This window comes from Pinus tabuliformis, chromosome Q (assembly GCF_031772625.1).
Source record: "Pinus tabuliformis cultivar Carrire ecotype Pingquan chromosome Q, CPIR1, whole genome shotgun sequence".
NCBI classification, from domain to species: Eukaryota; Viridiplantae; Streptophyta; class Pinopsida; order Pinales; family Pinaceae; genus Pinus; species Pinus tabuliformis.
In genome coordinates, this window is record NC_142296.1 from 188798418 (window position 1) to 188823083 (window position 24666).

The window sequence follows — 24666 nt, forward strand, 5'->3', positions numbered from 1 at the left end:
CATGGGAATGCCCGCCTCAGCTAGATCATGAAAGCAGAATGAAAAATAATGTATTGTATTGTATTTTATTACAGGTCACCTCTCAACGATTGAATGAACTTCGGATCCTCCTGATAAAGCATTTCACCCGATAAACAACCTCATACTTTAGGGGGCAACTGTTATAGACATTTTTGTGCCTTACAGCATGAAGCATGAAATGTCAATAATCTAAGGGATCCAAAGTCCCTAAACATGTTGTTCCTGCCCCTAGAGGAACAAGGTCAGCAAACCACAGCACTAAATATTAGTTCTCCACTTGAAAACACTCAGAAACAAGCTAATTCTGGATCATGTCAACTGCTCCACTGAGGATCTGCGCTGAATGTCAACTGCTCCACTGTCTACCTGCGCTGAATGTCAACTGCAAAGAAGGCTACCTGCGCTGGGCGAGTTGGGACAAGTGGCACAGTCATTCTTCAAGGTGTTAATGCCCAGGAAGCTTCCAAAGTGACACTTGGATCAGGGAATTCGACTGGTGATGAGTAAGAGGGTCTAGATCTCCAAGTGGAAGCAAGAACCTCCAAGTGGACTCAAGGACTGAAGAATAACTGAAGTGGGAGAGGACACTAGTCAGCTTCATGTCAGCTACAAGCTGACTCATCCTTTCTCCAAAACTCCTATATATAGAGCTCTCTCATGAGGTCTAGGGAGGCTGGAATCTTGTGAATGTAAGGAAGTGCTGTTGGTTTGAGTATAGAACTATTGGGCGATTTGCTTTGAAGGAGGTGAAGAGGAGATTTCTTTCTACTGGGAGGTGATGCTGGATTGGGCCTTTTATGGTTGTATCACTTCCTGAACTTTACTTCTTCCATTAATAAAGCATTTTAGGTTCTTCTATATGCATGTGTCTCAATGGCGTATTGTTATACTTGTGTATTTGATTTATTCTAATCCTTGAATCAATTATGAATGTATGCTTCTTGTAGTTTCCCACTCTTGTCATTTTGCAGGATCTTGGTGTAGCTGGGCCAGCGAAAGAGCAAGGAGCTGGGAGCAAGCAGCAAAGAGAGAAGATTGGATCAATCATTAGCAGAAGACATCGGTTAGTGGATCTCTCCCTCCTCTCTCTTACATCTCATAAAGAAGTAATCTCGAATAGCTTTGCTTTGATTGTTGCTGAGGTACTATCACCCTTAGAGTGGGATAGGGTCATTCCGTATTGGATACTTTTCCCAACAACAACTATGTTTATGAGGAGAATCATGCAATAGAGAAATTTCCCTCTCTTAAAGGCCTAAAGGTTGTATACGAAGCAGTAGAGAATGCCTTGGAGAAAATTTCCTTCATCAATGAAATGAGGCCACAAATTCCTTGGCAGTACCAACAAAGCATGTAGGGTGCACAATATCCTTCATATAAACCAAATATAAAGCACCCTTCTAGCCTTGGTATCCTCTAGCTCACGCATCATGTTCTATTACACATCCTTGGTCCTATACTCCTTAGTACCCTCCTCAACCTATCAATCCACCTTTCCAACCATATTAACCTCTGCCTCCTCAATGGGGAATCCCTTCATAAGGATGGATGCCTTAAGTAGCCCACCTTCTTTCCCTAATGCCTCCTCTGGCACCTCAACCACAACTACCCCACAATAACCCACCAAAGCAACCCTAGGTGCCTACCTAACCCAATTTGAACCCAAAGTCTAATAAGAAGGCAGAAAAGGTCTACAATAGAGAAGCACCTTATCATGCTTATTTTGTGGAAATCCAAAACATAAACATTTAGTCTAGGAAGTTAATTACAGATTCTCACCAACCTTCTCCTCATAAATATCTTGAGGAAGAGAAGGAAGACAATACCCCTCAATCCAATATACCTCCCTTTCCTATAATATTGGTCCAACCTAAACAACACATCCCATGAGAGGCTGAAATTTTGGGAGAATTGAAGAATTTGTGTGTTAACATACCCCTTCTCTAGGACATCAAAGATGTCCCCATTTACAAAATATCAACAATGAAGAATTTTTCAGAAGTCATGGGAGAAGAAAAATAGATCCCCCTATATATGTTGTTGGGCGGTTCTCTAACCTAATACTTAGAAGGGTGATCTCCCCAAAGTACTTGGATATTAGTAGCCTAGTATTGGATGTGCCTATTAACAATATTGTAATTCCCAACACCTTTATTCACCTTAGGGATGTATTTAATGTCATGATCAAAGAAATCATTCAGAAGATTAATCTCCAAGGAGCCCTAAGGAATACCACTACAGTACTGCAGCTGGCAGATAGATCCATAGTATCCCCTCAGGTAGTTATTGAGGATGTGATGGTATCTATCAACTCCTAAGAATGTCTCATAGATTTTCTTTTCCTCCATCCTGAAAAAAATTTAACAGGTACCCTATTATCTGAGGGAGACCTTTGTTGGCCATTGTTGATTCTTACATTAGTTGTAGGGCTAGTAACATGACCATTAAGAATGGGAATCTCTCAAACAATATTGTATTATATCCCCCTGCTCAACCCTCTATTGACCATGATTTTCCCTTGTGGGTAGAGGAGGAGGAAGAAAAAGACCTTTACCATCATCCCTCTACCTAGTTTGTACATTAGACACTGCTCTATGGAGTAGGTAGCTAGATGAGGATGACCTTATTGACCAATTTTGATAGAATCAACCTCTTAATTGCATGTCAATTGATGAGTTGGTGCATGAATCCTTAGATAAACCTAAGAAAAATCCATGTACTAAATTGTGCTCTACTGAATCTGACTTAGATCATACCAAAAGTTTTGAAATCATCCATTCTAAAATTATAAAAATAAACGCTTCCCTCTTAGACAAGCAAGAAGAGAAATTATGTTTTGTGTTAAGGAAACACCTTGATTCCTTTCCTTGGGGCTATAAGGAAATGAAAGGGTTACATCCCTTAGTTTTTACTCATCATATCTACATTAAGGAGGGACACAGACATGTGTGCCAACCGTAGACAAGGAAAAATCCTACCATTAAGCATGTTGTAAAAGAGGAACTACAAAATTTGTTCAATGCAGGATTAATTTATCTCATTTTAGATAGTGAGTGGTGTCCCATCTTTTCACAGTAACCAAGAAAAACGAGAAGTGGAGGATTTTTGTTAACTATGGGGAACTCAACAAAGCTACCAAGAAGGACCATTTCCCTTGGCCTTTTATTGTTGAAGTCATATATGGCCTTGCAAGAAATAAATTATTTGCATTCCTATATGGATTTAGCATATAACATCAAGTACAGATTAGACCCAAGGATTATGAAAAAGCCACCTTTACATGCCCATGGGGGGCTTTTTCCTATAGAGTCCTCCCATTTGGTTTTTTCATTGCCCCTGTTACCTTCATAAGAGAATTATTGAGCATTGTTGTTGATATTGTGCATGAAAGTATTGAAATCTATACTGAGGGCTTCACTCGTTATGTAAATTATTTTGAGGAATCTCTTTCGAATTTGTGTAAGGTGTTAAACAAGTGAATTGAAATGAATCTTTCACTAAACCCAAAAACGAGTGTTTTTTTTTTTATGAACGAAGGGATTGTACTAGGTCACTTCCTTTCTAAGGAAGGAATCCAAGTAGACCATAACAATGTTTGTATTACCTAAAGAGTCCTGACTCCTTAGCTCTCAAAAGAAAAGGGATGTCAAATTTTTTCTTGGGGTAGCTAGGTATTACAAAATATTCATTAAGGACTTTATCAAATTGGCTTCACCCTTTCTTGATTTGTTGGCTAAAGAATCATGCTTTTGTTGGAAAAATAGATGTTAAGATGAATTTGAAGAAGTGAAAGAGAAGTTGACCACTGCACTAATTATTAGAGTCCCCAATTGGGTGTTTCCTTTTCACATCCACACAAATGCATTAGAGAACATAGTAGGAGTAGATTTAGTAGAACTCAAAAAAAAAACTCCCCATGCAATATATTTGATCAATAAGAACCTCTCCAAAGCCAAACTTAATTATACGGTTACTAAAAAATAAATTTTAGTTGTGGCACATTCTTTGAATAATTTCAACCATTATGTAACTAGTGACGAATTATTTTTTCATACTGATCATGAAACCATTAAATAGTTAGTTAATAAACATTATGTCAATGCTAGAATCATTAGATGGTTATTATTATTGCAACAATTTGATCTAACCATTTTTGACAATATATGGAAATAAAATGTGGTTGCAATTTTTTTGTCTAAACTAACATTGCTCATAGGAAATGAGAAGATGGTATATGATCAAATTCTGGACGAGCACCTTCTTTCTCTCTTGGTGCTATCTCCATGGCTTGATGATATAGAAAATTATTGGTTGCCAGTAGAAAAAGTGCCCCTTTAACCTGGATTTGAGTAAATATCTTCAAATTTGGGCCAAAATAGATATTAAGAAGACATGTGAGATAGGAGGAGGTTTTTTTCCTCCTCTGAGCATGCCATGATGGAACTTGTGGAGACCATTTTCTTACTAAGAGGACATCCTTCAAATTTCTACAAGCTAGCTACTACTGACCTACTCTATGACAAGATGTCAAAATGTACAGTACTATATGTGATGAGTGCCAAAGTATGGGAAAGAATACACCCAAGGATGAGATGCCCCTATAACATTGAGCCATTGATAAATGGGGCATGGAATTTAGGCAATTGATCCAAACTATGGAAAAAATAGATATATCATTGTGTGCACTAGTTACTTGATAATGTGGGCTGAAGCAAATATTGTAAAGGGAGCAACCAATTAGAAAGTGGCAGTTTTTTAAGAGAGAACATCTTCTACAAGTTTGTATTTTTGAGCGATTTGGTCACTACTCAAGGATCTCATTTTACCTCTAATATGATTTAGGGCATCATGGAGTAGCACCATATAAAACACAAGGAATCTACTGCGTAGGACCCCGAAGAAATTTGGAAGGTGGTGGTCAGAAATAGAGCCTAAGTGAAAATTTTGACTAAAATTGTTAGCAACAATAGGAAATATTGGGTAGACCAACTTGTAGAGGCCTCTTGGGCCTATAATACCACTTGGAAAGCCACCACTATATTGACACCATTTGAGTTGGTTTTGGTAACAAGGTCTTAGTATCAATTGAGATTGAATACAACACCTCGGTGATGGCAACACAATTGGATTTAGGTGTCATTGTAGCTTAGCAAGAAAGGTTGCTCTAGATCAAAGGTTTGAATGAGTTGGGATTGGAGGCTCTCATGCACACTGAGGTAGTCCAACTACAGAGGAATGTTTGGCATGATAAAAATATTAGGGAAATATCCTTCCAAGAGGGTGATCGATCACTTCTACACAATTGTAGGTTCAAGGATTTCAAAACGAGATTGATGACAACATGGTTGGGTCATTATCTAGTAGAAAAATGTTATAAGAATGGATTTTTCCAAATAAGAAGAATTTATGAGGAAGAAATTCCATTACTTGTTAATTGTTATTGTTTAAAATTTTACAAGAAGCCTTTGTCAAAGGAGGAGTTTACCAACTCCATAAGAAAGGAGTTGAGTGTAATTGGGGGTCTCACAACTCTCATTTCATCTATCCTCTAATCAAAAAAAGAAGAAAAAAGGAAAAAAAATAAAAAATAAAAAATAAAAAATAAAATGCCCTATGTGAAAACCTCTATGAGGTAGCCTATAGAGCAAAAAAGTAGAGAGAAAAAATAAATGAAAAGATCCCTAGGTGAAGAACCCATTTGAGGAACATGGGGTAGACCTGTAGGTTGAAAACCTCCTTTGAGGCAATCTGCAAGTCTCGAAAGAAAAATAGAGAGAAAAAACAAAAAATGGAAGAGAAAAATGTGAAGAAAGGGGAAAAACAAAGAAGGAAGGGAGCCCTTACATTAGTTCTGCTAATATGTTTTTGTAGGGTTCCAATCATGGTCAATGGGAATGCAATCGAGGGAGGTAGTCTCCATTTTCTACTTCTCCATCTACCAATATAGTTATCTTCATTTCCTTCATCATTCCATCCATTTCCCCAAGATCGTCCATCATCAAGCATCCCATCTCACTCAATTATACCTCAGTTCTGATGCACTACAGGATCGTCTTGAACTACTACAGTATTGACCAAGATTGCTACAGGATTATGATCGACATAGAGAGATGGATCTGATATTATGCTTCCCTTGGGGAAAAAATATGTCTTCCATGCCACCATCATCAATCCTCCACACCATTTAGCCAAATTTCCATCAAAAAATCTATCTATGTCCATGAAAAAAAATCACCTCTTCTTGCACAATTTTCATTACCACCATATTTTCTAGTCGTTATCCATGAACTCACCATGAATTATCAGGGCTACTGAATTCCCTTCATGAAGATTATTGTGATATTGGAGGGGTCTATGTGACTACTATAGGGAATAATCTAATCCTATGACATCCTACACAAACCCTATAGAAGCATCGTTGGAGACACTTAACAACATGAGAGTGAAGAATTAGCCATCATGAAGCATTGAAGGACCATGTTTGTGACCTTGGGCAATGAAAAAAAATATTAAGGAGATGTTTAAAGGTCATTGTTCATCTTCAATAATAGTAGATCGATCTAGCATTTGAAGAACCTCTATTAACAATATTTGCTCAGTCAGACACCTAAATATCTACAAAAATATTTTGTTCAAAAAAAGGAATAGAGAATAAAATCACTAGAATAGAAAATATCACCTCCAATGACCAAAAAATCAATCACTCTATTGAAGCAGCACACAGGCATTGAAGTATCTAGAGACCACCAAGCAATAACATGTATGATACTCCTCGCATCTTTCTTTGAGTGCATCGTAGCTTGAAAATATTTTTAATGCATGAGGAATGAGTTTTTTAGAGCTTGGAGGTGGTCAATAGGCTTGGCCACCCTTGAAACATTAAAGTGAAATTAACTCACTCATCTATTCAATGTGGAAAAATAAAAAAATGAGACGGTGATAATTATGAGGAGTGGGGCGAACAATCTATAAGAGGGAATACATAAGTGGTAGGTGGTTGCAATCTCACATAGTGTGTTGAGCCCACTACCATAAGACGAAATTAAAGGAAAATCTTGAATCTTATTTGTACCAAGAATCTCATTCCTAAAATGGTAAGAGAGGCCCACTAAAATGTAAAGAGTTGAGTGGGCTACAATCAACGATCCCTTGGGGTTCTATAGAGATGCTATAGGGTCAAATAGGTGTTGTAGGACTGAAAACAACTACTACAAGATTATAGTTTTCTACTACAGGATTGCATATAATGCTACAGGATTAGACCGAGAGGTGAAAGAAGGTTCAAATCGATGAGGATTTTCTTGCAAATCCCCACAACCATGACAAAATCTCATAGGGAAGGGTTAGTAGTGCATTTTCCTCACCTCCCATGGAAAAAAAGTAAGATAATTTGGTTAAATTATTCTCGTACAAACATCCTGTAGCAAACCCTTAAAGGTCGAATCTTTTTCTCAAAAACCTTTTTTTTCATATGACGGAAGCAAGGTAGCAACATTGTTAATTTACTTGGAATTTGGCATGTAATTCTCCACGCTAGAGAAAGAATAATAACACCACCCCTCTAAACTTTGTCTTGAAACCCTAAGTCGCTTAAAAAATAATAATTGACAAAAAAATTATTTGAGGAAACTTGAGGAAGAAACAACATAAACCATGGGAGGGGGTATCAATAGAGAGACCACATATTATAAATGAATCCACTAACATCCTATTGTCATAGATATCTTCATAAGCAACCAATGGATGGGGTTATTTGAGAAGCTAAAGGGATATGACGATGAAATAACCCATGAATTTCCTATGGCCCTTCACTCTCAAGAGGACTTGAAGTGTAAGGGGAATTTCTATCCACTTGAATGCAAAACTCATCAACAAAGATACCAAAATACCTCTACGACCTAGGTGGGACAAGGAGGATAGGAAGAAAGGAATCACCATCAAGAAGAATTTATTCCTTCTAAAAGAAAATCCAGTTGAAGATAAGAATGGAGTTAGAAGGGAGAGCCTTTATTACCCATGGGATGAAGTGGCTTATCACATCCTATAATACATATATTTTGAAGGAAGGTTAAATGTTGTACATTCTTACCAGTTTAGGCTACTCTATGAGTTGTGGTTCTATACATAATGGCACATACCAAGAAGAATCAATATTCCACACTTTCTTGTTCATTATATGACTGAAATTAGCTAAAGGGTGAGAGAAGGGAAGCACTATTACATTTTCCATCATGTCCTCCTAAGGCCAATTTTATGAACTCCTTGAGTCACTATAACAATCATGTGATATGGATTTATTTTTTGGACATGGACATAGAGTCCTTCATTGAGACTCAAGCCCATCCTCTGATAGAACATGAAGAGACAAACAAACAATGTGTTGCTAAAGACAAAGTTGAAAAAGAAGAAGAAGTTGAAATGGAAGAACAAGTTGAGGAAGAGGAAGAAGAGGTTGAAGAGAAGGAAGAAAAGATTGAATAAGAGACAAGATAAGAGAAGGAGAAAGGGGGGGGGGGGGGGGGGGGGGGGGGGTAACTCGAGGTAGAAAAAGAGACCCTTAGGGATCTCTCTTAATACAGGTGGCTCTAGAAAGGCTCAAAGTTTAAAGTTCTCAAATTTCATCAAAACTAGGACCAATAGGAAGAGCTTGTTGTCTTGATTGCAATAAGAAAAATGACATTGAAATCTAAGTCTTTATGAGAAAGTTGTTAAAATTTAGAGTTTGTACCAAACAGCAATAGAAAAGTCAAAGTGAAAAGTCATCTAGAGGGTGCAACATGGCACTCCCATAGGTTGCCACATGGTATCCCAATTAGCAGACCACATGGAACACATAAGGTGATGTGGAAATATCACAAGTCGACACATGACATGTAGGTAACGGAAGTGGCATATGATGTGGATGTATGTGAGCCTGCCATATGGCCTAATCACATGGTGCCACATGGCACCACAAATTAGGCCCAAGTGGTCTTAGCATGGTGCAACCTCCTTTTTGGTATTATTCTCGTGGTTTTGGGAGTCATTATAATATGGACATATGATTTCCATCTATTATATGGTTTGAAAATGATATTAAAACCAAAATCAAGCTGTCAAACCATATTAAAGAAAAATTAGGATAACATGGGTTTTGAACCCAAAACCTCCCTAACAATAGGTAACTTAATATTACTATGCCAACCATTGTGCCAACCTCACACTTTGTTGTCAAATGGCATTAAAAGGGAACCATGAAGAATACATGAGAGATGAGGGTGCAAGGAAGCTAGTGAAGTCATGAGTCTCAGGAAGATTCTAGGAATATTGTAAACAATATTTTTTATGAGGAATCTTTGAGGAATATTTAATATTCCTTAAGGGTATAATTTTTAAGGTGTCATAACTATGTCAATTTGATATTCAAATAAACCCATTTCACTAGAAGTCTAATGGCAAGGTCCATTTCCTCATCTGGGCAGCATAAGATCTACCTGCGTGCAAGAAGAGAGTCTTGTGAGGAATATTTGACATTCTCAAGGAGCCCAAATTCGAATGTTTTAGAAAGAAGTCGAGTTTATAGTCATATTTCACGTAATTTTGCAAGGAATGTGATGGTGCAGGAAGTTCCCTTATCTAACTATTCAGTTTTCAAGTCTTCCCGAGGTTTAGAGGTATAAAGTGCATTGTTTCCATGTCCTTCTTTTATTTTTTTGAGATATTTTTTATTTTGAGATCCATGTATGCCATGTTGTGAGAGGATCTTTGTATGCCACTTTATGTGAGATGTTGATAATTTTTCATACTGAAGGAGAGATTTTATGAGTGATATTTTTTATATAAGAATGCCTCCTAGGAGAGAGACATCCCACTATAGTTAAGGGAGTTATTCCTTGTATTGAAAAATATTGCATCATGTACTCATCATGTTCCGACACAAGTAATGAAGTAGCCTCCCCACTCTTAACACTAGTCCTAGACACATAGTCGTCACTGGAAAAACACATTATCATATCATTGAGTTATGGTTGATCATAATTATGGCATCTTATTTGTTCCTTATTCCCTGTAGATGGTTTACTAAATTGTTATTATAATATGAATTTCTCATGATTTCACAAATTAAATGTAAGTGTAAGTAGAAGGTCCTATACAATTGGGATTTTATATTGAAAGCATTCACAAAAATTTCCCGAAGCAAGTGGTATTAGAGATGCCTGACCTTTTTGTGATGGATTGTGAATTGAGCATGTAACAAGAAAGAAAATGTAGGATTGAAAAGATTTGTATGATTCCTTCTACATCATGGAAAGCATGGTATATATAATGTATGAAAATTATGAGGAGAGAATGGAAAAAGAGTAAAGGGAGGGAGAGCGAGAAGAGGATGATGATCCATCTCCATCTTTGGGTGAATATTCTTCTTCTTCATATTCTTCTCACTATTCAAATGAGGAAATCAATTAAAGCTTTCAAGCAAAGAAAACATAATTAAGGAGACTTATACAAGAAGTAGAAGAGGAGAGGCAAAGATTGCAGCTTCAAATACGAGCCATGGAAGAGGCCTTGGAAATGTTGAAATGCAGCAAGGGCTTAGCCAAGCCATCATAATCTACTTTAGAGGTAAAAAATATTGATAGTTCTTCAGTTTCATTTTCACATGATGATGATGATCTGGGTGTTTTTTAAAAGAACATTATAGATATTGTTGTAAGATTAATGAAGAAGATGGGATATGAAGGCAAGGGCCTAGGAACTAATCGAAGAAGCATTGAGAATGACATCCAAACGGTGGAATTACCATAGTGTGCAGGATTTGGCTATTTCATAAAGGAAGAGATAGAAGAATATTTAGGTAACAAGTTAGAGAAAATGAAAGATGTTGAGAGTACACCACTATCCTCCAGTGATCATGATTGCAGTTCATTTCCAAATGAAAGTGAGAATTCCAAAGAGAGGGCCAAAGAAAGGTATAAAAGGTCTCAGTATTGTAAAGTTAATTTTGGTTCCAATTAAATTGGTAATAGTGAAAAGAAGCTGTGGCATAGAAAGCCATGTATTTCTTCTGGTTTGTATAACCACGTGGTTTCCAGGTGCTCGAAGAAAATTGGAGCAAGGAAAAATACAAGGCATATAAACCCTTCTCCACACCAATTTAGGAAGAAGTTCAAGAAGGGCTCTAGGAAGAATACCTTTTTTAGATATTGTGAAAAACATGGCAATCAAAGAGCTACATGTTGGGAGCTCCATCCAAAGAAATGGCTAAAGGACCAAAAAGAACCTAAAAAAGACCAACCAATGAAATGTTCCACCAAGAGAATCAACTCTAGGATGATGACCCATTCACTTTGTTGAGTGAGAGAAGGTTTTATTTGAGATATTATCTTTTTATTGATTAATTTTGCAAATCACATGTGAAATTATTGTAAAATTGATGATGTGTTTTCCATCACATATGAATTCAGGACGATGATGATTTTGGCATTTTTATTGATAGATAGGATATTGGTTTATATTATGATCCTGATGTAAACTTGACTAAAGAGTGTGTTATATTTTTTTTGAAAGCATGGGTTTCCTTGTGTCATGTTTTCTATTTTAATTAAACATGCATTTTTCAAGATGTACTACAGGTTTCCATAAGAGTACAACTGTTAGTCCAACGCTTATGGATCGAAAGAAGAAAGTTGAAGTTGAAGGAATTTTGACCTATTAGGGAACTTGTTGTGCAAAAAGGCAATATAATAGATTGGAGATAATGTTCATGCTTTTGGAGGAAAGAAAGCTCATAAGTGTGGAGGAATGATTCGTGTGTCTCTAGAAAGGCTCAAAAATCAAACTTCTCATATTTCATCAAAACTAGGACCAATTTGAAGAGCTAGTCATCTTGATTCCAACAATGCAAATGAAACTGAAATCCGAGTCCATATGGGAAATTTATTGTAGTTTTAAGTTTGTGCCAAATAAGAAAAAAGAAAGTCAAAGTCAAAAGTCAATGAAAGGGTGCCATGTGGCACTCCCACAGGTTCCCACATGGTAGCCAAATCCATAGGCTAGGTGGACCACATCAGGTCATGTTGCAATATCATAAGTTGACACATGGCATGTAGGTGATAGAAGTGGCATATGATGTGAACCAATGAGAGCCTTCCACATTGCCCAATCACATGTTGCCACATGCTACCTCAAATTAGGTATAAGTGGCCTTCGCATGGTGCAACCTCCATTTTTATCTTCTTCTTATAGTTTTTTGGAGCCATTGCAATATGGACATACAATTTCCATATATTATATGCTTTGAAAACCATAGCAAAAACCAAAATTGGGCTTTAAAACCATATCAAAACAAAATTAAGAGTCTGTGGGTTTTTAACCGAAAACCTCTCCAACAACAGGTAACTTAATATGACTATGCCAACCATTATGCCAACCATTGTGCCAACCACACACTTTGATTTATTCATTCAAAGGGAACCATGGATAATAGATGAGAGATGACGGTGCACACATGCAAATGAAGTCATGAATCTCTAGAAGATTCTAGGAATATTGTTATAGCATATGTTAGCAAATATTTGAAATAATATTCTCTATGAAGAATCTTTAAGAAATCTTTAAGATTCCCTAGGGGCATAATTTTGTAGGTGTCGTCACTATGTCAAGTTTATAGTCAAATGAACTAATTTTTTGCTAGAAATCTGATGGTGTAGTCCACTTCTTCATATGAGCAACGACATTTTCACTAGTGTCGGAGAAGAGATTCTTGTGAGGAATCTTTGAGATACCCGATGGGGCCATATTTGACCGAGTTAGAAAGGGGTCGAGTTTATAGTCATATTTCATATATTTTCACAAGGAACATGATGGCATGGGAAGTCCCTTCAACTGAGTAGACAATTTTCAAGACATCCCCTTAATTGGAGGTATAAGGTGCATTGTTGTTGTGTCATTATTTGATTTTGTTGAGATGATGTTTTCATTCTAAGATCCATGTATGCCATGTTGTTAGAGGATCTTTGTATGCCACGCTTTGTGAGAGATTTCTATTTTTTCCTACTAAAGGATAGATCTTATGAGTGAGAATTCTTATAGAAGAACGTATCCTAGGAGAGAGATAAACCACACTAGTTAAGGGAGTTATTCCTTGTATTGAAAAATATTACATCATGTACTAATCATATTCCCGTGACAGCGAATGAAGCGGCCTCCCCACTCTTAACACTGGGCCTGGAGACATAGTCCACACTAGATGAAATGTGTTATCGTATCACTGAGTTATTATTCTTCATAATCAAGGCTTCTTGTTTGTTCCTTATTTCAAGTTGATGGTTTGTGAAAGTGTTGTTAGAATATGAATTTCTCATGATTTCACCAATCAAATCAAAGCGTTATTGAAAGGTCCTATATAATGGGGAGTTTTGTTTGAAATCATTCATGAAACTTTCTTGGATCAAGTGGTATCAGAGAGATTTGACCTTTTTTCCAGGGATTGTGAATTGAGCATGTAACAAGAAGGAAAATGGAGGATCAAAAATATCTATGTGATTCCTTCTACAATATGGAAAGGATGGTAGATATAATGTATGCAAATTATGTGGAGAAAATGACAAAAGAGGAAAGGAAGAAAGAGAGAGCATAGGATGATGATCCATTCGTTGGAAATAATATTGAGAGGGGGGTGAATCACTATTATCAAATCAATTATTTTCCATTGCACAAACAGATTTGTATATGCTACTTCAGTTATGGGAAATTGCATATATATGCTACTGTGTCTAAAGCAACCAACGTATACCAGTAAACTTATGATTCATTAAATGTTGATCTTCAATTAGTGCATCAAAACTTCATTAACCATAAGAACAGTAAACAGGTGTAGTAAAACAGAATAGATCATCACACACATGGACACAAGATATAAGGTGGAAACCCAATGTGGGTGGAAACCACCTGCTGCAATTTGTCTCTATCTTCTTTTAATAAGAAACTTATTTTTACAATATTTCTGTACTAGTGTAGTCTTATACCAGTACGCAGGCTTCTACCTACAGAAGGCTACAACCTTCTCTCATTCTCTAGCTTCAACTGGAAGGGAGCTACAACCCCCTTAGATCTTTTACTAGTTGATGTACTAGTACATAGATACTAACATACAGAAGGCTACAACCTTATCTTTCCTTCCAGGGACCACATTTCATGAATTTTCAGACTGGATCCATCAATAACAAAACATGAAATACATCTACATCAACGAATCTCCTTTGCACCAACCAAAACTGAATCAAACAATCACTTATTTGAATGTTGTAATCATAATATATTAACAGTAACCAGAAACCAATCAAGAACCCAGAACATTGTAGCAATAAACAGAAGTAGCTAAAACATATTTCATGAGATGTACGCTACTTCAATAGGCAGAAACTGCATGTATACATTGTTGTATTACGACCAACCAGCGTGTATATGCGCCTATGTTGTGCCGAACCTGCATATATATCTATAAAAGATAATTTACCCTTTTTCACTTATTCAGACATCAGTTATACCTAGATTATCAGATTTATAGATCAAGTGATGCGCCAAATATAATAGATCAAAATCACACAAAGATACTACTATTCAAGCCTTAAGATCTTGAGCCATCAATAGAACTTATCCTTCTTCTTCTAGTGCTCAGGTTCCTCCTTGGTTCAGATCCGGTTATGCACCATAACCCCAATGACCAATATTCTATATCTTTCTCGTCATAAGATACTCAATGCTTGAGTGAATGCCTTTTCCTAATGATCTCCTCCCCCTTTTATAGTCTTAGGTCTTTCTCAATACCATGGTCCAAAACCATAGAGAACCAATATCATGGACCCAACATGGGTTCAACACTTCGAACAAGATACCATGGTCAAAAAACCATAGGTCAAAATACCAAGGACTAAATACCATGGACCAAAAATAAGTTTTCCCACATGTACGTGCTTTTCCTTGCATCAAATTATGTGCATACATATACACATCTTTTGATTTTCGAACCTGCATGTATACATGACTTGGTTAAGAGAAACCTGTGTATATCTCTTTTTCATTCATTCTGAGAGCCTGAACTGTGATCTATCGTTTGAGTGAGTTTCCATCTAGGACAACACCTGCGTCAAAGCACCAAACCTGTGTCATAATGCCAACATCTCCCCATTTGGACTTGATGGCAACCCCAAGTCACTCAAAGTGATTCTCCCCCTTTGTCATCAAGGGCAAAGGGTTATGCTCCCCCTGAGTGCATGCTAAAATCTCTACTCTGCTATGATGTCCATGCTCCCCTTGATTGTAGGAAAGGTCTTCAAGAAGATGTTCTACAAGAAAAAACATGACGAAATTATACATCATAAATGACCTTCCCATCACCAAAGACTCATACATACATCCATCTCCCAACCAAGTGGGGATACACAAAAAGTTTACACATCATAAAACAAGAACATTACATCATCCATCCCAGGCATAGTGGGGAAACCAACATAGGTTGTTACATGACCTTGATAATAAAAGAAATACATGACATAGAGACTAAATATCTAAGACAAGACTATGATAGTCATCAACAACTAACGTCAGCAGCATTTGTCAATCATCGTCAAGACCAGCAACCATTATCTCCCTCTACAATTGTTCCATCTGAAAGAAAATGAACCAAAGATCTTCTAAGATAATTTCAACAATGCATTATTAGAAGTATATGCTCCCCCTGAACCTGTGTCAGATGGTCTCTATTAGACCCATAACAGACTCTTGTTATCCTGAGTCTGGCTCTACTATTTGTCTTCAAACCAGCATATACATGATTGTATCCACAAAAATACGCGTATGTATGCAGATACGCTTCATCAAAATCACATACAACCACTATTATCTGAATAGATAATTTAAACAGCAAGATGATGCATCAACTACTGCCAGCTTCTGTCTGAGGTATTCAAATGTCTTCCTGGGTAGTGGTTTGGTGAATATATCAGCAACTTGTTCCTTGGAGGGAACATACTCTAATTTGACCTTTTGTTCAAGCACTTGTTCCTGGAGAAAATGATATTTTATAGGTATGTGCTTGGTCTTCAAATGCATGACTGGATTCTTTGAAATATTGATTGCACTTGTATTATCACATAGAATGGAGATGGGTGGAGTACAAATGATTTGAATGTCCTGCAAATTTTGCATCATCCAAAGGAGCTGTATGCAATAAGATGCAACAACCACCTATTCTACTTCAGCTATAGATAATGCTATTGAGCTTTGTTTCTTGTTGAACAAAGATACGAATCTGGAACCCATAAATAATGCACCACCACTAGTGCTTTTCCTGTCATCCATGCTTCCTACCCAATCTTCATCTGTATATGCATGAAGTGTGAGATCTGTGTCTCTACGATACCATAAACCATAGTTTTCTGTTCCTTAAAGATATCTGAAAATCCTCTTAACTACCTGAAGGTGTGCTTCCTTTGGATTTGCCTGGAATCTTCCAACTATTCCCACTGCATGCATGATGTCTGGTTAGGTACCTATTATATAGAGCAGACTTCTAATCATGGATCTATAGGTTGGTTGATGCATTGCTGCTGATTCATCATTTGTGCTAAGGCTGCATCCTATTACCATAGGGGTACATAATTGTTTCGAACCCTCCACCCCATATTTCTTCAAGATCTACTTGAGGTACTTGGTTTGTGATAGAAAGATATTGTCTTTGTTTTGTTGGACTTGTAAACCAAGCAAATATTTCAGCTCACCAAGTAAGGACATTTCAAATTCTTTCTGCATCACCAAAGCAAAGTTTTGACTCATGGCTTCTTCATTGCTACCAACGATGATATCATCAACATACACAACAAGTATTAGAAATTTATCATTATCAATTTTTATATATAGATTTCTATCTGTTGATCCTTTTGAAAAACCTTGTTGATGGAGGTATTTGTCCAACAAAAAATAACAAGCCCTTGGAGCCTGCTTAAGGCCATAGAGAGCCTTTTTGAGTTTGCATACAAGTTTTGGATCATTTCCAAGGATGAATCCATCTCGTTGCTCAATGCATACTTCTTCTTCTAAGTCTCCATTTAGAAAAGCATATTTCACATCCATTTGATATACTTTGAACTCAAGAAAGCTAGAAAGAGCAAGGAACATTCTTATGGCGTCAAGTCTAGCAACTGGTGCAAAAGTTACTTCAACGTTTATGCCTTCTTGTTGAGCATACCCTTTACAAACAAGTCTGGCCTTGTCTCTAATAACATCCCCATTCTCATTCATCTTGTTTTTGAATATCCATTTTGTCCCTATGACATTCTTATCAATTGGTCTAGGAACAACCTCCCAAGTGTTATTCTTTTCAATCTGCTCAAGTTCTTCGTTCATGGCCTTGACCCAGCATTCCTCTTTGCATGCTTCACTTACATTTTGTTGTTCAGTGGAGGAGAGCAATACTAGATAGCTTGAAGCTTCTGAAATACTTCTTCTTGTTTGTACACCTGCCTCTTTCTACCCCAAAATTTGAGTCTCTAGATGATTCTTCTAGACATACCTGGATGGAGTCTTTTCTTCTACCTTTATTTGTTCTTCTGGTGCCTCATAGGTTTCTTCTTCATCATAAGTCTAATTTGATGTTGAAGGATAGTCCTCATCATCTTCAAAATCTTTAGATTTTACCTGCCTTGGATTGTTTCCTTCTTCATCAACCACTACATCAATACTTTCAACAAATTTTCCAAGTCTTTTATTGTAACACTTATATCCTTTGCTTTGGGGAGAGTAACCAAGGAGAATGCCTTCATCTGCTCTAGGCTCAAAGTTGCCAAGGTTTTCATCAGTCCTTTTGATGTAACATTTTCTTCCAAAAATTTTGAAGTATTTTACCATAGGAGTCTTACCATACCAAAGTTCATGATTTTGAGTGTTGTTCACCCGAACGTTTCTCTTGTTGAGAATAGTAAAGGCAGCAAATGCAGCTTCACCCCATAAGGTTGCAGGAGTTCCAGACTCATCAAGCATAGCATGAGCCATTTGTTGAACCATTTTGTTCATCCTTTCTACTACTCCATTTTGCTGAGGACTCCTTGCAGTAGAGAATTCCCTTCTTATTCCATGTTCTTCACAAAAATCAAAAAATTCATCCGAGGTAAATTCCCCTCCTCGATCAGAACTGAGGCATTTGATTCATTTTCAACCAAGGCTTTGAATGCTTTGAACTTTACAAAAGCTTCATATTTATGCTTTATAAGTCCTATCCAACAATCTTGGAAAAGTCATCAGTGAACAATATGAAGTATTCTTCTCCTCGAGGTGACCTTTTCTTGGATGGACCACATACATTGGTATGGACAAGTTCAAGTGGCTTACTAGCTGATCCTTCCTTCTCAGGGAAATTGGTTCTAGTTTGCTTACCAAACTGACATGATTTGCATATTGTATTGTCTGGAATTTTGATGTCAAGGATATCATGAACCGCCTGATATTTGCATGCTTTCCTTATCTGAGAGAAGCTTAGATGCCGTAATCTTTTGTGCCATAGCCAGTGTTCATCATTCTTGCTTAGATAGCATTTTTTTTTTCCTCCATTGAGTATGTATAAACTATTTGGACTTCTTATGCCTTTGATCATTGTTTCTCCTATATCAAGCTCACGAACAATACATCCATTTGATCGAAATATTACCTCATTTCCTTGATCACAGATTTGACAGACACTCAATAGATTATGCTTTAAGCCATCAACATACATAACATTTCCAACTTTGACCTTTTCTTTCAAAAGAACAGAAGCTTTACCTTTTATGAGTGCAGGGGTGTCATTTCCAAATGAGACCTTCCTTTCCTTTTCTAAAGCACTATATGCCTAAAGTTTTTCTTTATCACCTATCATATGTTTCGAGCATCCACTATCAATGTACCACTGATTTTCCTGTTCTTCTACATATAAGGCTATACCACATATTTCTAGTTGCGGTTCTTTCTTTCTCCATGTTTTGGGACTCAATGAAGCTTGCTCCATTTGAGTTGTTTTCCGAAACCTACTCCTACATTCAGAATATTCATGATCGAAGTTGTTACAAATAGAACATTCTATTTCATTTTCAAGAGCAGAAAAGTTATTGTAGGTTCTTTTCATGATTCTGGACACACTCCCTTGATTTCATGCTTCTATGGTCATGATGGTCTTATAGGCAACACATTGAGCTACTTTGTGTCCAAAGTTATGACAAGAGAAACGTTGGCCATTGAAGAAATTCCTTCGATTATCAAACCTACCATCCAGGTGATTGTAGTTTCCGTAGACACTCATTCTTGAGGCAAATTAAGAATGATTTACCTACGGTTGGTTGTAGCTTCTTTTCATCCTTGAAGTAGATTGCCTCTAATTTACTTGGTGATCTCCATTCATCCTTGAAGTAGATTCACCCTGATTTACCTGGTGATTTGCTTTATGCCTTTGCTGTCTATTGTCAACCTGTTCACTTCTCCTTGCTGCATAAAGATTACTTTTGGAGGTGGATGGCTTCTATGCTTGAGATGCTTCTTTAGAATATTTGAGACCTGTCTTGATTAGAGGAGAACAGTGCACTTTGATAATCTCATCTAAAGTTTCAGATCCTTTATCAAATATAAGATTAAGAGCTTTTGTTTTCTCAATATATTTTCTAAATCCCACAATTTCACATTCTAACTTTTCATTGTGTTTTTCCCTTTTAACAAGTTGGAATGTCAGAGTATCTATGATCATACTCTTTTCTTCTAAACAAATTTTAAGCTTAGAAATTTCTTCATAGAGATCATCTTCATCTAAAGCATCCATGAAATCATCATCTTCAAAAGCCAACAAAATTCTATAATTATTACATTGCTCATCTTCATCACTAATTGAAAATCTATCACTGTCTTCATGAGTACAATAACTCTTCTTACTTACATTATGTTTTATGTTCCATCTAGCTAGTTCCTTACCTTTTTCAGGCTTATCTTTATGAGGAAACTTGCCTACATAGTGACCGACTCTTCCACAAGCAAAGCATTTGAAAGGTAGCTTACCTCTGAATCTTCCAGAACCCCGTTGAAGATTCTTGACAAAGTTTGATTCTCCCTCTCCTTCTGACATATGTCCTGACTCATTGTAATATCCTTTTCCTAAAGCTTTGAATGCAACTTCTCGCTTGTCCGATGGTCCCCCTTTTCTCATTTTGAAAGCAGTTAGGATTCTGTGTAGCTGTGACATGGTAATGCTCTGTAGATCCTACTTTTCTTCTATGGTAGAAACTTTGATTCAAACTTAGAAGACAAAGATCTTAGCACCTTTTCAACCAAAGTAACTTCATTTATTTCTTCACCCAGGTTATTCATATGATTAGCAATCTCATCTATACGTGAGAAATGATTAGCCAGACTTTTATCATTGTGCATTTGAGATTTTCATATTGAATTATGAGAGTTTGTAGTTTTTCATGTTTTACCTGATCGTCTCACTCATAGCTTAGAATGATCTTGTCCCATATTTATTTTGTGGTTTTGAGCTGCATAACCTTGACGAATTCTAATTGAAATAAACTCCCTAATAGAGTATTGATAGCCTTTTCATTTCTTTCATACTGCTTCTTACCAGCCGAATCTATAGGAGTTGCTGATGGAAATGTGTATCTTGCTTCCATGATATCCCAATCTTCTGTACCAAGAGATTGAAGACATGTTATGATTCTTACCTTCCAATAGATGAAGTTGCTCCCATCAAGTATTGGTGGCCTGATAGATGCCTATTTTTCGTAGTTTCTCATGATGATAGATCTTCCTTCAAGCTATCAAGCTTCTTCTAAAGGACTTGCTCTGATACCAATTGTTGGAAATAATACTAAGAGGGGGGGGGGGGGGGTGAATCAATATTATCAAATCAATTATTTTTCGTTTCACAAAATGATTTGTATATGCTACTTCAGTTATGGGAAAGTCCGTATATGCACTACTGTGTCTAAAGATACCAACATATATCAGTAAACTTATGATTCAATAAATGTTGATATTTAATCAGTGCATCAGAACTTCATTAACCATAAGAATAGTAAACAGTTGCAGTAAAATAGAATAGATCATCACACACATGGACACAAGATATAAGGTGGAAACCCAATGTGGGTTAAAACCACCTGCTGCAATTTGTCTCTATCATCTTTTAATAAGAAACTTCATTTTACAATATTTCTGTATTGATGCAGTCTTATACCAGTACACGGGCTTCTACCGACAAAAGGATAGAACCTTCTCTCGTTCTCTAGCTTCCCCTAGAAGGGAGCTACAACCCCCTTATCTCTTTTACTAGCTGATGTACTAGTACGTAGGTGTTTACCTACAGAAGGCTGCAATCTTCTCTTTTCTTCCAAGGACCAAGTTTCATAAATTTTCAGACTGGATCCATCAATAACAAAATATCAAGTACATCTGCATCAACCAATCTTCTTTGCGCCAACCAAAATTGAATCAAACAATCACTTCTCCGAATGTTATAATAAGAATATATTAACAGTAACCAGAAACCAATCCTGAACCCAGAACACTGCAACAATAAACAAAAGTAGCTAAAACATATTTCATGAGACGTACGCTACTTCAATATGCAAAACCTATGTGCATACGTTGTTGTAATGAGGCCAACCAGTGTATACACTATTTTGAATTACTGAACCAACGTGTATATGCACCTTTGTTGTGCCGAACCTATGTAAAAATCTATAAAAGATAATTTACCCTTTTTCACTTTTTCAGACATCAATTATACCCACATTATCAGATTTATAGATCAAGTAATGCACCAAATATAATAGATCAAAATCACAAAAAGATACTACTATTCAAGCCTTAAGATCTTGACCCATCAATAGAACTTATCCTTCTTCTTCTACCGCTCATATTCCTCCTTGGTTCAAATCCAGTTATGCACCATAACCCCAATGACCAATATTCTAGATCTTTCTTCACTTAAGATATTCAATGCTTGTGTGAATGCCTTTGCCTAATGATCTCCTTCCCCTTTTATAGTCTTAGGCCTTTCTCAATACCATGGTCGAAAACCATAGAGAATCAATACCATGGACCCAGTAGCTGGGTTCAACACTTCGAATGAGATACCATGGTCCAAAAACCATAGTTCCAAACATGAAGGACTAAATACCATGGACCAAAAATAAGTTTTCCCAAATGTACACACTTTTCCTTACATGAAAGTGCGTGCATAAGTATACGCATATTTTGATCGTCAAACCCACGTGTATAGGTGACTTGGTTAATAGGAACCTATGTATATCTCTTTTCCCTTCATTCTGATAGCCTCAACTGTGATCTGTCATTTCAGTGAGTTGCCATCAAGGACAAAACCTATGTCAAAGCACCAAACCTGTGTCATAATGCCAACACCATTTCCCTATTCAGGTGAATATGCTTCTTATTTATCTTCTTCTCATCATTCAAATGAACAGATCAACAAAATCCTTCGAGAGGAGAATATAGAATTGAGGAGACTTCTACAAGAATCAAGAAGAGGAGAAGCAGAGATTGTAGGTTTAGTTATGTGCCTAAAATAGGCCTTTGAAAGGTTGAAATGAAATGATATCCTGGTGAAGCCATCACCATCTCCTTCAGAGGTAAATAATGTTGATAGTTCTTCAGTTTCATTTTCACATAATGATGATACTTTTGGTGCTTTTGAAGACCACACTATAGGAATTGGTTCAAGATTAATGAAGAAGATGGCATATGAAGGCAAGGGCCTAGGAGCTAATGGGAAAGACATTATGAATCCCGTCCACATGGTCGACTTGTCAAGATGTATAGGATTGGGCTATGTCAAAAAGGAGGAAACATGAGAATATTTAGGTGAGAAATCCAATACACTGAAGGATGTTGAGAGTACATCACCATGATCGAGTGATCATGATTGTAGGTCATTTCCAAATGGAAGTGACAATTCTAAAGAGAGAGCCAAAGAAAGGTATAAAAAGTATCGATATTATAAAGTTCATTTTGATTACAAACAAATTGGTAATAGTGAACAAAACTTGTGGAATTGAAAACCATGTAGTTTTTTGGCTTGTACAACCACGTGGTTTCCAAGTGCTGGAAGAACATGGTAGCAAGGAAAAAAACAATACATATAAACCCTTCTCCACATCATGGTAGGAAGAATCAACTCCAAAATGATGACCCATTCACTTCATTGAGTGAGAGATGGTTTTATTAGAGATAGTAGCTTGTCATGGCCACATTTCATAAATCACATGTGAAATTATTGTAAAAGTGATCATGTGTTTTCCATCACTTATGAATTCAACGTGATAATGTTTTTGGTCTTTTGGTTGATGGATAGGGTATTGGCTTCTATTATGATTTTGATGTAAACATGACCAAAGAGTGTGTTATAAACTCTTATAAAGTATGGGGTTTTCATGGGTCATGTTTGGCCTTTTAATTGAACATGTATTTTGCAAGATGTACTACATCTTTACATCACTGTATAGGTTCCAGTTCACCACTTATGACTCCAAAGAACAAAGGTGAATGAGAATGAAGTGTGCCCTATTAGGGCACTTGTTTTACAGAATAGGGAGTACAACGTACTGCAGATAGTGTTCATGCTTTTGGAGGACCAAAATATCCTCAATGAGGAGGAATGATCCAAGTGGTTCTGAAAAGGCTCAAAAATCAATTTTCTCAGATTTCATGAAAACTAAGACCAGTTCAAATATCTCATCATCTTGATTCCAACGACGTGGACAAAACTAAAATCCGAGTCTATATGAGAAAGTTATTGTAGCCTGAAGTTTTTACCAAATAATAAAAAAAAGTCAAAGTCAAAATTCATCCAAAGGGTGCCACGTGTAACTCCCACAAGTTGCCACATGACATCCCAATTAGTAGACCTAGTGTACCATAATAGGTGATGTGGAAATATCTCAAGTTGACACATGACATGTAAGTGATAGAAGTGGCATATGACATGGACCAATGAGAGCCTTCCAAATCAACCAATTGCATGGTAGCACATGGCACCTCAAATTAGGCCCAAGTGGCCTTTCCATGGTCAAACCTCCATTTTTGACTTATTTTCATTGTTTTGGGAGTATTTACAATATGGAAATATGATTTCCATATATTATGTGGTTTGAAAATTATATTAAAACCAAATTGGGCTTTAAAACCATATTAAAGAAAAATTAGGAGTCAATTGGTTTTGAACCCAAAATATTCCCATTAATAAGTAACTTAATATGACTATGCCAATGATTGTGCCAACCACACACTTTCTCTTATTCACCCTCACACTTTTTTATAAAATTTCATTCAAATGGTTCGAAGTGAACCATGGAGAATGCATTAGAGATGAGGGTGCAAGGAGGCCAATGAAGTCATGAATCTCAAGAATATTCTAGGAATATTTTATATCATATGTTAGGGGATATTTGAAAGAATATTCTCTATGAGGGATACATAAGATTCCCCGATGGAACAATTTTGAAGGTGCCAAAACTATGATTAGTTTATACTAAAATGAACTAGTTTTTCACTAGGATTCTAATGGCATTTTACATTTCTTCATCCGAGCAACAAAATTTTTGCCCATGTCCAAGAAGAGAATATTGTGAG